Consider the following 10,309-nt stretch of genomic DNA (forward strand, 5'->3'; position numbering starts at 1 on the left):
TGACTTGCCTATCTATATCTTTGCTTTAGTTGTTAACCAATGATCCTACTGATGGCCATACTCTTCTTTTTAGATATGAGAATACATATAACCAGATTAAAGTAAAATCTTTGCCAGGAAGTTTTCTGTCTCTACTGATGCTATCTTTGTCTGCCCTGATCCATTACTTATTTTATAGTTTTACTCTGAAAGGACATTCTTATTTTTATGTATTTATTTTGATTATTTATAATTATTTATGCCTACAGCACCTGGTCTTCCTAGGTGGTCTCCCATCCAAGTACAAACCAGGCCTGACCCTGCTTAGCTTCTGAGATCAGATGTCAGGCTTGTTCAGGGTGGCATGGCTGTAGACTATGGACCGTGGCTCCACTGGGGCACGAACCCAAGACCTTCTGCGTGTAACGCAGATGTGCTAACTGCTATACTATGGAACCACGTCCAGGACATTCTTATTTTTAACTTCCAAATGACATGTGCGTGTGTGTGCGTGCATGCAACTGCATACATGGGAGTGGGGGGTAAATATCTAGTAACAGCACTCAGTTATCATCGATTACTCGAGTCACACTTTTAGTCAATTAAATGCTATACAACTCTTTTACATGCATCACTTAATTTATTTATCCTCCAATTGATCTATTTTATGGACCTATTTAGGTCTTTATGTTCTCCCACATTTGCGTCTCGTTAGATTTATCTCAATATTCCAGACCACTGAAATCTTTTTGCATCCTGACTTTCTGCCATTGAGTACAATTTATCCCACCAAATTCATGGTTTCCCTTATTCGGGTAGTAGATCAGGTCTTTATCCAAGTAAAGTTTAAACAAAAAGCTCAGAGCAAGGACAAATCACTGTGGCATGCAGTGATCTGTCCTTGGAGACTTTCCCTTTGGTTGCTTATAATCAGCAATTAGCATACTTTACAAATGGTTGCTCAACTAGTTACACATTGACTTACCTGTGTTTCCTTTTCCTCTACTATAAAATGAGGGTAATGATAGTACCTAACTCGTAGGACTGCTGGAGGATTAAGTGGTTAAACACCTGCAATGTGCTTAGAACAGTGCCTAGTACAGAGTAAGTGCTCAAGAACAGTGCTGTCCAACCTTTTTGGCAGCAAGGACTGGTGCTCCTATGAGAATCTAATGCACGATGATCTGAGGTGGAGCTGAGGTGGTGATGCTAGAGCTGGGGAGTGGCTGCAAATATAGATAAAGCTTTGCTGGCTTGCCTGCTGCTCATCTCTTGCTGTGTGGCCAGGTCCCTAACAGGCCATGGACCAGTCCCAGTCCACTGCCCAGGTGTTGGGGACCCCTGCTCAAGGTGAGTCATTATTATTTGGAAAGGCAAGTGCTTTACAGTCAATAGATTGGCTTTTATCTTCATCTCGTCACTTCCTAACTGTATATCCTTAAACAAGTTATTTAACTCCTCTGAATCTCAATTTCTTCATCTTAAAATAATTATAAGAACAGTGCCTTTTTTACAAAGTTGTGAGAATTACATGAAAACGTATTGTTAGAATATGTAATTCTAATACTCAGTATTTATTGCAATGATTCTTATTGACATACATTTTGTATATGTGTTTTAATCTCCTCCCTCCATCCCCCTACCAAGATATTTCCAGAAGCTTGAAGATATTCAGATACATTATATCTATAACATTCCTCTGATCAACCTGTCTGGTAATTGAATAGCTAGTTTGCAGAGTTTATGGTTTATTTTAGTCATCTTTCAAAATCCTTCTAAAATTCTAAAAAGTACAAGCAAAATAATTATTTAAATGTTTAATCAATATATGTTATGGTTAGATTATTAATTTTGGATTTATCTTATGATACCCTATACTTATATGTTATAGATGTTGTATGTACAGTTTATAAGACTACTTTGGGGACCTTTGGAAAAACTGTGATCCTTTTATGTTCTGGGAAGCACAGTGTGATTGTTCAAAGTGATTATGAAGGTATATATTTGTTTGTATCATTGCTTTTTCCTTTGATTTATTTGGTGCCGAGAACATAGTTAAAGAACGAAACCACCAATGACAATGCTATTTCTATGAGAAAATAGTCTGCCTCATCATGGCCAGCTGAGACATGAAATCTAGGACGCACCGTGGTGAGGGCCATACGCTACTTGCCAAAGCACAACACAACTTGCATGTGGTAGGAAAAAAAATCCCAAATCTCAAAGGTATGATCTTCACAAAACAAACTATTCAAAAACTAATGCCTCATAGCAACTAAGAATCGAGGCTTGATTTTTTTTTTTTGACATAGTTTTTTTAAATTACTATGTCAGATTTTCTAAAAAGTGTCTGTGTAAGAATAACAAAACCTTGCAAGTCAAATGCACTTGAGTTTTATTCTCTGCTGTGAATTTTTCAAAAAAAATTGTGGCACATTACCTGTCTTTCAGATTCTCAGGATTTATTTTCCAAAATGGAGATAATAATTACCAAAAGGATTGTCCCAAAGATTGGATGATGAGTATAAAAGTAGAGTATAGTGCCTGGCACATGGTAGGTGCTGAATTAATGTTAGTTCCTTTTTTTTTTTTCATTGTCATCGGTAATCCATTAAAAAATATGAATGGAGTGGGAGAAAGAGTAATAATTTCTATTTTTACTTAGCTCTGGTTTGAATTGGCTCCTTTAAAAGAAAAAAGGAAATTTTTTGTTTTGTTTTTTCATTTTTTCAATGGAAACACCATGCTGGAATTTTCAGTTGTGGAAAGTGAGGCCCCTTCTGGGAAACTTAAAAAAATACTTGTGCCTAGATTCTGCCCACAGAGACTCTGATTTATTTGGACTATGGTGTGGCTTAAGCATTAGGATATTTTAAAGTATGATTTACATACAGTAAATTGCACAGATCTTAAGTATGCAGCTCAATGTGTTTTGACAATTGTTTATCTTCACATAAATATCGCCCTAATTAAGATAGAGAACTTTCCCATTACTCAGAAAGTGTTCCTTTCTTGTCATTTTGTCCCACCTTATCCTAGGTAACTTATGTTCTAATTTCTGTCACCATAGATTAGTTCTGTTTTTGAATTTCATATGACATTTATAAGTGGAATCAAATGATGTGTACTCATTTGTGTCTTGCTCAATATATTTTTGAGATTCGTCAATGTCGATATGTATATCAGTAGTTTCTTCTTATTCTTATTAGGTTTTTATGTACAAAAACATCACAATTTGTTTATCCATTCTTGGGCTGGTGGATATTTAATTTGTTTCAAGGTTTCACTATTATGAACAAAGATGCTATGAACATTCTTGTACAAATCTTTTGTGTACATATATTTTCATTTCTCTTGGGCATACTCTCAGAAGTGGAACTCCTGGGTTATGAGGTAAGTATATTCTTTATCATAAATTGCCAACTAGTTTACCAAAGTGATTTACTATCTTATACACCCAATATAGCAATGTATGCAAGTTCCAGGTGCTCCACATCATCACCAACACTTGGTATTTTGTCATTTCTTTAAAATGTAGGCATTCCGGTTGGTGAGAAATGTTGTGTCATGGTTTTCATATGAATTTTCCTGATAAATAATGAGGTATTCACATGAATTTACATAGTATTTACATGAACACTGATGAATACAGTTTCATGTGCTTGCTAGTGATTCATAATCTTTTTTGAAGTCTGTTTTGAAATCAAGGCTTTTCTCCATTTTTAAAAACTGGAGTTTTTTGTTTTTGTTTTTGTTTTTAATTGATTTGGAGTTCTTTAATTGACTCCTGTTTGTATTTCCCTGTATCTGCTTTTGTTATTCTTATATAGTCAGTGAGAGTTTTAAATTACAATAGCCTAGTGTTTGGTCATGCTATGGAGGATGAGAAAGATGGAGAACGTGGACGTGCAGAGCTGCAGAGGGTCAGAAATAAGAACAGTCTCAAGAGGCTTGATGGCATATAGGGTGGTCAGGAGAAATCAGGTTGGTGCCAGGGAGGGTGAATGAGCTGTGGAATGAGACTTCCAGCCACCCTTTTAGGAGGAGCCCCCAGAAATCTTGGGGTGCTGGACTTCCACACAGTCCTGAAAACAAAGACCCACATATATATACGTGCATACATATATAATGCTGCCAGAAGGCTGGTATACTTGGATATTTCTGTGTCAAAGATATAATTCAGGCCCTATTACAAGTGATTCAGAAAACTAATATGTGGCCCACCTTCTGTCTTGCTGTGAACTCCCTGGGGATGGCAACAAATCCTTTTAGAATTTCTTAGAACAGAGAAAATCCCACTGTGATGCTACGGAAAATCCCACTGTGATGCTCCTCTGTTGTGTTGTTGGTTCTACTCTCAGCGGTCGCTTGCTATGGTTTCTTAGGTTACAGGTACAATTAGTGAGCTAAGGCTTTAATGTATGGGTAGAGGTTATTATTATCAGCTTTAATGTGACTATGGCTTAAGTCTTATTATTTCTGTACTTCAGTTATTACTGTCATGATTAGATCTGCTGATCATCAGTAATTTCGGGGTCAAAAACCAACAGAACACCAGCAACAGGAATACTAAAGGCAACATAATAACCGACTCTGTTATTTAGGAACTCATGAATTCAAATCTTCAATTTAGAATTTATTAGAATCTCCCAATTGGATGTGTATTCGAGTTTAACTTTGTTGTGTCAGTAGCAAAAGGCTTTGCAAAGCAAAATAATAAATAAGATTGCAAGAGGAATGTTTATTCAACTAAAGAAAACAGTAGGATGAGAACATTGAGAACTCATTAGAAGTTTTCATTTACTTAAACAATTAGAGGCATGCTTGTATACACAAGGATATCACAATGTATTTTGTAGATCTATTTTCCTCTATCTCCCTCATTAGATGACTTTGGAAAATAGAGTAGGAACTTAGCTTATGTTAGCTAAATGAGTGGGTTCTTTCATGCTGCATGGATGGTTTAGGTATTAGTTATACTCACAGGTCCTTTACCCATGAGTGTGTGTGTGTGTGTGTGTGTGTGTGTGTGTGTATGTGTGTGTATGTGTGTATGTAAAACTCTGTCAGTAGGGTCTACTAAGCCAGAGCTATGAGTGCAAGAGTTTTGAGATAATGCATATATAAAAAAATAATAAAAGGGGGGAAGAGGCAAGATTGTGTAGGAAGAGTCTCAGACACTGATGTAGAGCTTAGAAATTCTTGGATGACCTATTGGAATAAACACTGCCCGTTAGAAGAGTCCCACATTAGGCAAAAACAGCCAGGCCCTAGTTTCCTCACCATGCTTACTCATTTGCTGGGGGCCCCTGATTAAAAGGTCCTGAAGATAATAACAACAGGAAGCTGTCAGCTAATTGCACTTCTTGCAGCTGAGCAGCAACTTCTTTCTCAAAGAGAGGGCTGAGTGATGCTCCCCTGTGGTAGCCACAACTCCCAAGATAATGACCTTCCCCCATAATATGAATTCACATATGAAGCTGTGATTGACCCTGCCTGCCCCTTCCCAAAACAACTCCCCACCTGTCCTCTGAGGAGAGAGCTCCATTTTGCAAAGGATGCCCAGTGTCCCCAATATTGGGTTGACAATACGAAGGTCAGCTAATTAGACAGGTCTGTTAATTGCTGCTGTTGTTCACCCCAAGTAGGAAGTGCCAAACTACATCCAGGGCAGGGAATGATTTGGATACCATCAACTGACCTCCAAACACCTTCTGGCTGGCTCTGATTTGCCCTGGTCATTTCAGTAATCTCACAATGCCAAGACCCCACATTTAACACAGTGAATTTTATGGACCCCACCTAGTATGCTATCATGGGGCTTTATTCTATTCATAATGTGCATCTTTATTTTCAATTATATAGGTCAAACATGCTCTTTGTAGAAAATTTAGACAATGCAATGTATTCTACAGAATAAAGTAAAAATCACTCATAATATCACCTACCAGAAGTGCTAACACAAATTATTAGCAATTTTGTGTTTTCTCTTTCAGTCATGTACATAATAAAAAATCCCCCTCCTCCTCTTATTTATCAAATGTCCTGTGCATTTATCAAAGACAGATTATTCTGTCTCATTCTTTATTGCAGCCTGACACCTGGACAGAGAGGTTGCTAGTGCTTGGGTTAGATGGCAGAGTGGCTTAGAGAAAGGAGAGTGGGCTGGGGGAATGAAGTAGTCAACTTGCAAATTATTTTGGTTTGAGAGCTTTTGCAGGGTAGACCTGAGGGTCTTGGGGCTTCATCATGAGAGGACCTCTTTCTTTTATTTGGCTTGGAGTCATGCTAGGTTATGGATGTTTTTGGGTCTGGAAAAAACAAAACAAAACAAAACATGAGGTTAAGGCAAACTCACTCCTTAGGGTCCATACATTTGTATGACCGCCACCTATGTCACTGAGCAGAATTGCAGACCAACTAATCTACCTATTTTCTAAGTACCTACTGTATGATGAAACATTTTTCTTGCCAAGGAGTATAAAGCCTAGTGAGGGAGACAGGAAAACTGACCTTTAAAATCCATTTCCTATCCACTAAGTGGTAAAACATACATGGTGCAAAGAGAGAATAAAGGATGGAGTGTTTATCTGCAATATGTACATCAGGATTCGTGACTATCCTGGCTTGTGGGGAAATGGGCAGTCAAGGATGAAACAACACCATGTGTAAAGATGCAAGAGTGAGACATATGCTTGAGGAAGAGAATGATGCTTAGTGGGACAGAAAACTAGAGAGTGGAAGGGGCAAGGGTAATTAATTTCATTGCATTTTTTTTTTTTTTAAAGCAACGGTTAAATGCTTGTTAGCTGTTGGGCAGGGGATACAAAGTTAAATAGGATGGAATTTTAAGTCACCATCCTGTTGAGAATGGACCTGGAAACATTGATTGAGACCTAGCAACATCCATAATTCTGGGAGCTCTACTATGGCAGTTCTCAGTGTCCATCTCAAGCCAGTTAGGCATTTAGTAATATCAAATTCTTGGTCTTCCCATCAAAGACAATTTACATCTGAAATATAAAAATTAGCCAAATAATTTAATTTATAGTACCTCTTCAACGAACTCTTTCTAGAATGTGTAGTTTAGTTTTAAAACATATCTAGTGTACACATATTGTAATGGGCTGAACTGTGTCCCCCTAAAATTCATATATTGAAGCCCTAACCCCCAATACCTCAGAATGTGACTGTATTTGGAGATAGGGCCTTTTAAAAGGTGATTAAGTTAAAATAGGCCAGTAGAGTGAGCCTGAATTCAATCTGACTGATGTCCTTATAAAAAGAAGAAATTGGACACACCAATTTCCAGGGGCATGCATGCACAGAGGAAGGACCATGTGAGGACATAGCTAGAAGGCAGCCATCTGCGAGCAAGGAGTGAGGCCTCAGGAGAAACTGACCCTGCCAACATCTTGGACTTCCAGCCTCCAGCAATATGAGAAAATAAATTTTTGTTGTTTAAGCCATCCAGTCTGTGACAGCCCTTGTAAACTCATACACATATGATTTGGCCAAACACATACATGCATTTTGAAATATACTCTTATTTTATCTGTGTTAAAAAGTCTGTACTTCGTCCTGTAGAAATCGAGAAACATACAGAGTTTTGGAGCAGAGCAGTTACCAGGTCAGACTTGTGTTTTAGAAAGAGAATTCCAATTTCAACAGGAGCATGAATTTTAAAAAGGCTGGAAATCTAATAAGGAGGCTGCTGTCCTGAAGTAGAGGCACTAATCTTTTGCCTAAAGTTTCAGAAATATCTAGAGAATAATGCTGGGATATCTGAGCTTACTATGGGGAAATACATTTTGCATGATTTCACCCTTAGGCCTGAATTTTAAACTTCCATCACCTGCTAGACTAGCCTAGAAGGCACAGCATTCCAGGAGGAGCTGTCTTCACTTGTCCAAAAGACCCTGAGTGTTGAATGCCTGTCTCTTATAGAAAGCTGGTGTGTTTCTTTTTCAAATGTTTGCTGTCCTTTACTTGTTGACTTGCCAACTGAGATATCTACTCATTGTCTAAAAATAGTTACTTCTTTAGTTTTAGCTAAAGATTTTATAAATCCAGCATGGGGGTGAAAGAAATAGTTTTGGACTTGAAATTTAGACATCAGAGATATATACAATGGAGTACTATTCAGCTTTAAAAAGAAGGAAATCCTGTAATAATACGGATATAACAATATGGATGAATCACGAGGATGTTATGCTAAGTGAAATAAGTTTGTTACAGAAACATAAATACTGCATCATTCTACTTAGATGGGATATCTAAAACAGTCAAATTTATAGAATCAGAGTAGAGTGGTAGTCGCCAGGGGCTGTGTCGGGGGAGGAGAACATGGGGAGTTGCTGATTAACAAGCACAAAGTTTCAGTTAAGCAAGATGAATGAGTTCTGGAGATCGGCTGTACGACAGTGTGCCTATAGTCAACCATAATATACTGTACACTGAGATCTCATGTTAAGTGTTCTTACCACAAAAAAATAAAAAAAATAAAAATAAAAGATATCAGGGTTCAAATTCTGGCTTGTTTTGAAGACATGATTTGATATTGCTTAAGACTTTCTTCTCATCTGGGCCCTCATTTGCTCATCTGTAAAATGAAGAAAGGAAGAAAAGTAACAGTATTTCAGTTCTCTTATGCCCAAGGCCCTTGTTATCCTCTTTAATACTCAGAATAAGTCTGTGAAGTATCACTCTTCTCATTTGACAGAGGAGGAAGCCTTAGTCCACCAGGGTTCAAACTTGGATCTAAAGCTCCAAAATCCATGCTTTCTAAGGCTCCTTCCAATTCTAAAAGGCTATATAACTCATGCGTGGCATCTGAAACACTTAGGCTGAATAAACACTGATGACTAATCATGCTACTATAATAAAAACAATAGATTCTCCAGTGATTACTAAGTGGCTACAGGAGAATCACTTACCCTAAAGGGAAACCTGGTTTCTCCCTGGAAGAGAATGTAGCAGGCAAAGGGAGGCCAATAATAAAATTTTGAGCAGCAAATGGCATTTTCTTAGGTTGAAGTTGTAGGAACCTGGAATTTGGCAAGTGCTTTAGGCATTGTGAAAGATAAATGCTCTGAATCTCTAATGGCTATAGGAGAGAGGAACAGACGTGTTAGATCCAGGTTAAGGGGCATCTTCTGATGCCGCTGCTAAAAGGATCTCCTACTATACTAACATGAAGCAAAGAAGAATAATCCAGGTCCCTCAATTCCAAGTCTGTTGTGTTTTCATGGTCCTAGAGTAGCTTCTGCTCTGGTTGAGAAAACATATCTTTTCATTTCTTGATTCATCGACTCAACAAGCACTTGCTGCACACTTTCTATGAGTCAGCACAGAGTTGTAGTGACATAAAAGCAAGGTCCCTCTTATGGGTTGAATTGTGTCCCCCCCTCCCCAATTCATATGTTGAAAGCTTAACCTTTAGTACTTCAGAATGTAACTGTATTTGAAGATAGGGTCTTTAAAGAAGTGATTAAGTTAAAATGGGGTCCTTGGGATATGCCCTAATCCCATATGACTAGTGTGCTACGAAGAAGAGATTAAGACACCAACACAATAAACAGAGGGATGACCATGTGAAGACACAAGAAGGTGGCCATCTGCAAGCCAAGGACAAAGGCCCCAGGAGAGACCAGCTCTACTGACAACCTTGATCTTGGACTTCTAGCCTCTAGAATTTTGTGAAAGTAAATTTCTGTAGTTTAACCCACACAGCACTTTGTTATGACAGCCCTAGCAGATTAATACAGTCCCCCTGCTCTGCCATGATTTCCGTTCTGGTGGATGAGACAAAGAAGGCAGAGAAACATGGGCCCCCAGCAGAGTCCTGAAGGATGAGTAGGAAGTAACTAGGAGTCAACATGAGCAGAAGCAGAGAGACATAAGCATGGAGACAAGAAAGAACAGACACCTGCAGGGAGCAGCAAGTCATTTGCAATGCAGTGATGGGAGAAAATCTAAGTGCTCTCATGTGGTTCTGACACAAGCACATTAGGAGTTCAGAAAGAGGAGACATTTTAAATGAAAACTGATATTATCTTATATTTTATGGCACTTTACAATCTGACAAAACACATTTTCCAGCTTATCTCTCAGTATCAACAGGAGAACTGAACCAATTATACACAAGGCAAATGAAGGTCGAAGGCTAAATGACTTGGCCACAGACTGACAGGAAGTTAGTGGCAGAGTAGTCTAAGCTTTTATTCCCAAATCCCAGTGGGATGGAGTGTCAGAGGGCCCTTCCCCAAGTGCAGCTGTTTCCTTGCCCCTGACTGTGCTCATGAAGCTGCAAGGGGCAGCGGGGTGGGGG

The 10,309-nt window shown here is 38.5% G+C and overlaps 1 pseudogene; it reads right to left on the minus strand.

Annotated features, from left to right (window-relative positions):
* Positions 1 to 239: 239 nt before the first annotated feature.
* On the minus strand, positions 240 to 355 carry LOC111745313 (annotated as a pseudogene).
* Positions 356 to 10,309: the final 9,954 nt, after the last annotated feature.

Source organism: Pteropus vampyrus, unplaced genomic scaffold (assembly GCF_000151845.1).
Source record: "Pteropus vampyrus isolate Shadow unplaced genomic scaffold, Pvam_2.0 Scaffold151, whole genome shotgun sequence".
NCBI lineage: Eukaryota > Metazoa > Chordata > Mammalia > Chiroptera > Pteropodidae > Pteropus > Pteropus vampyrus.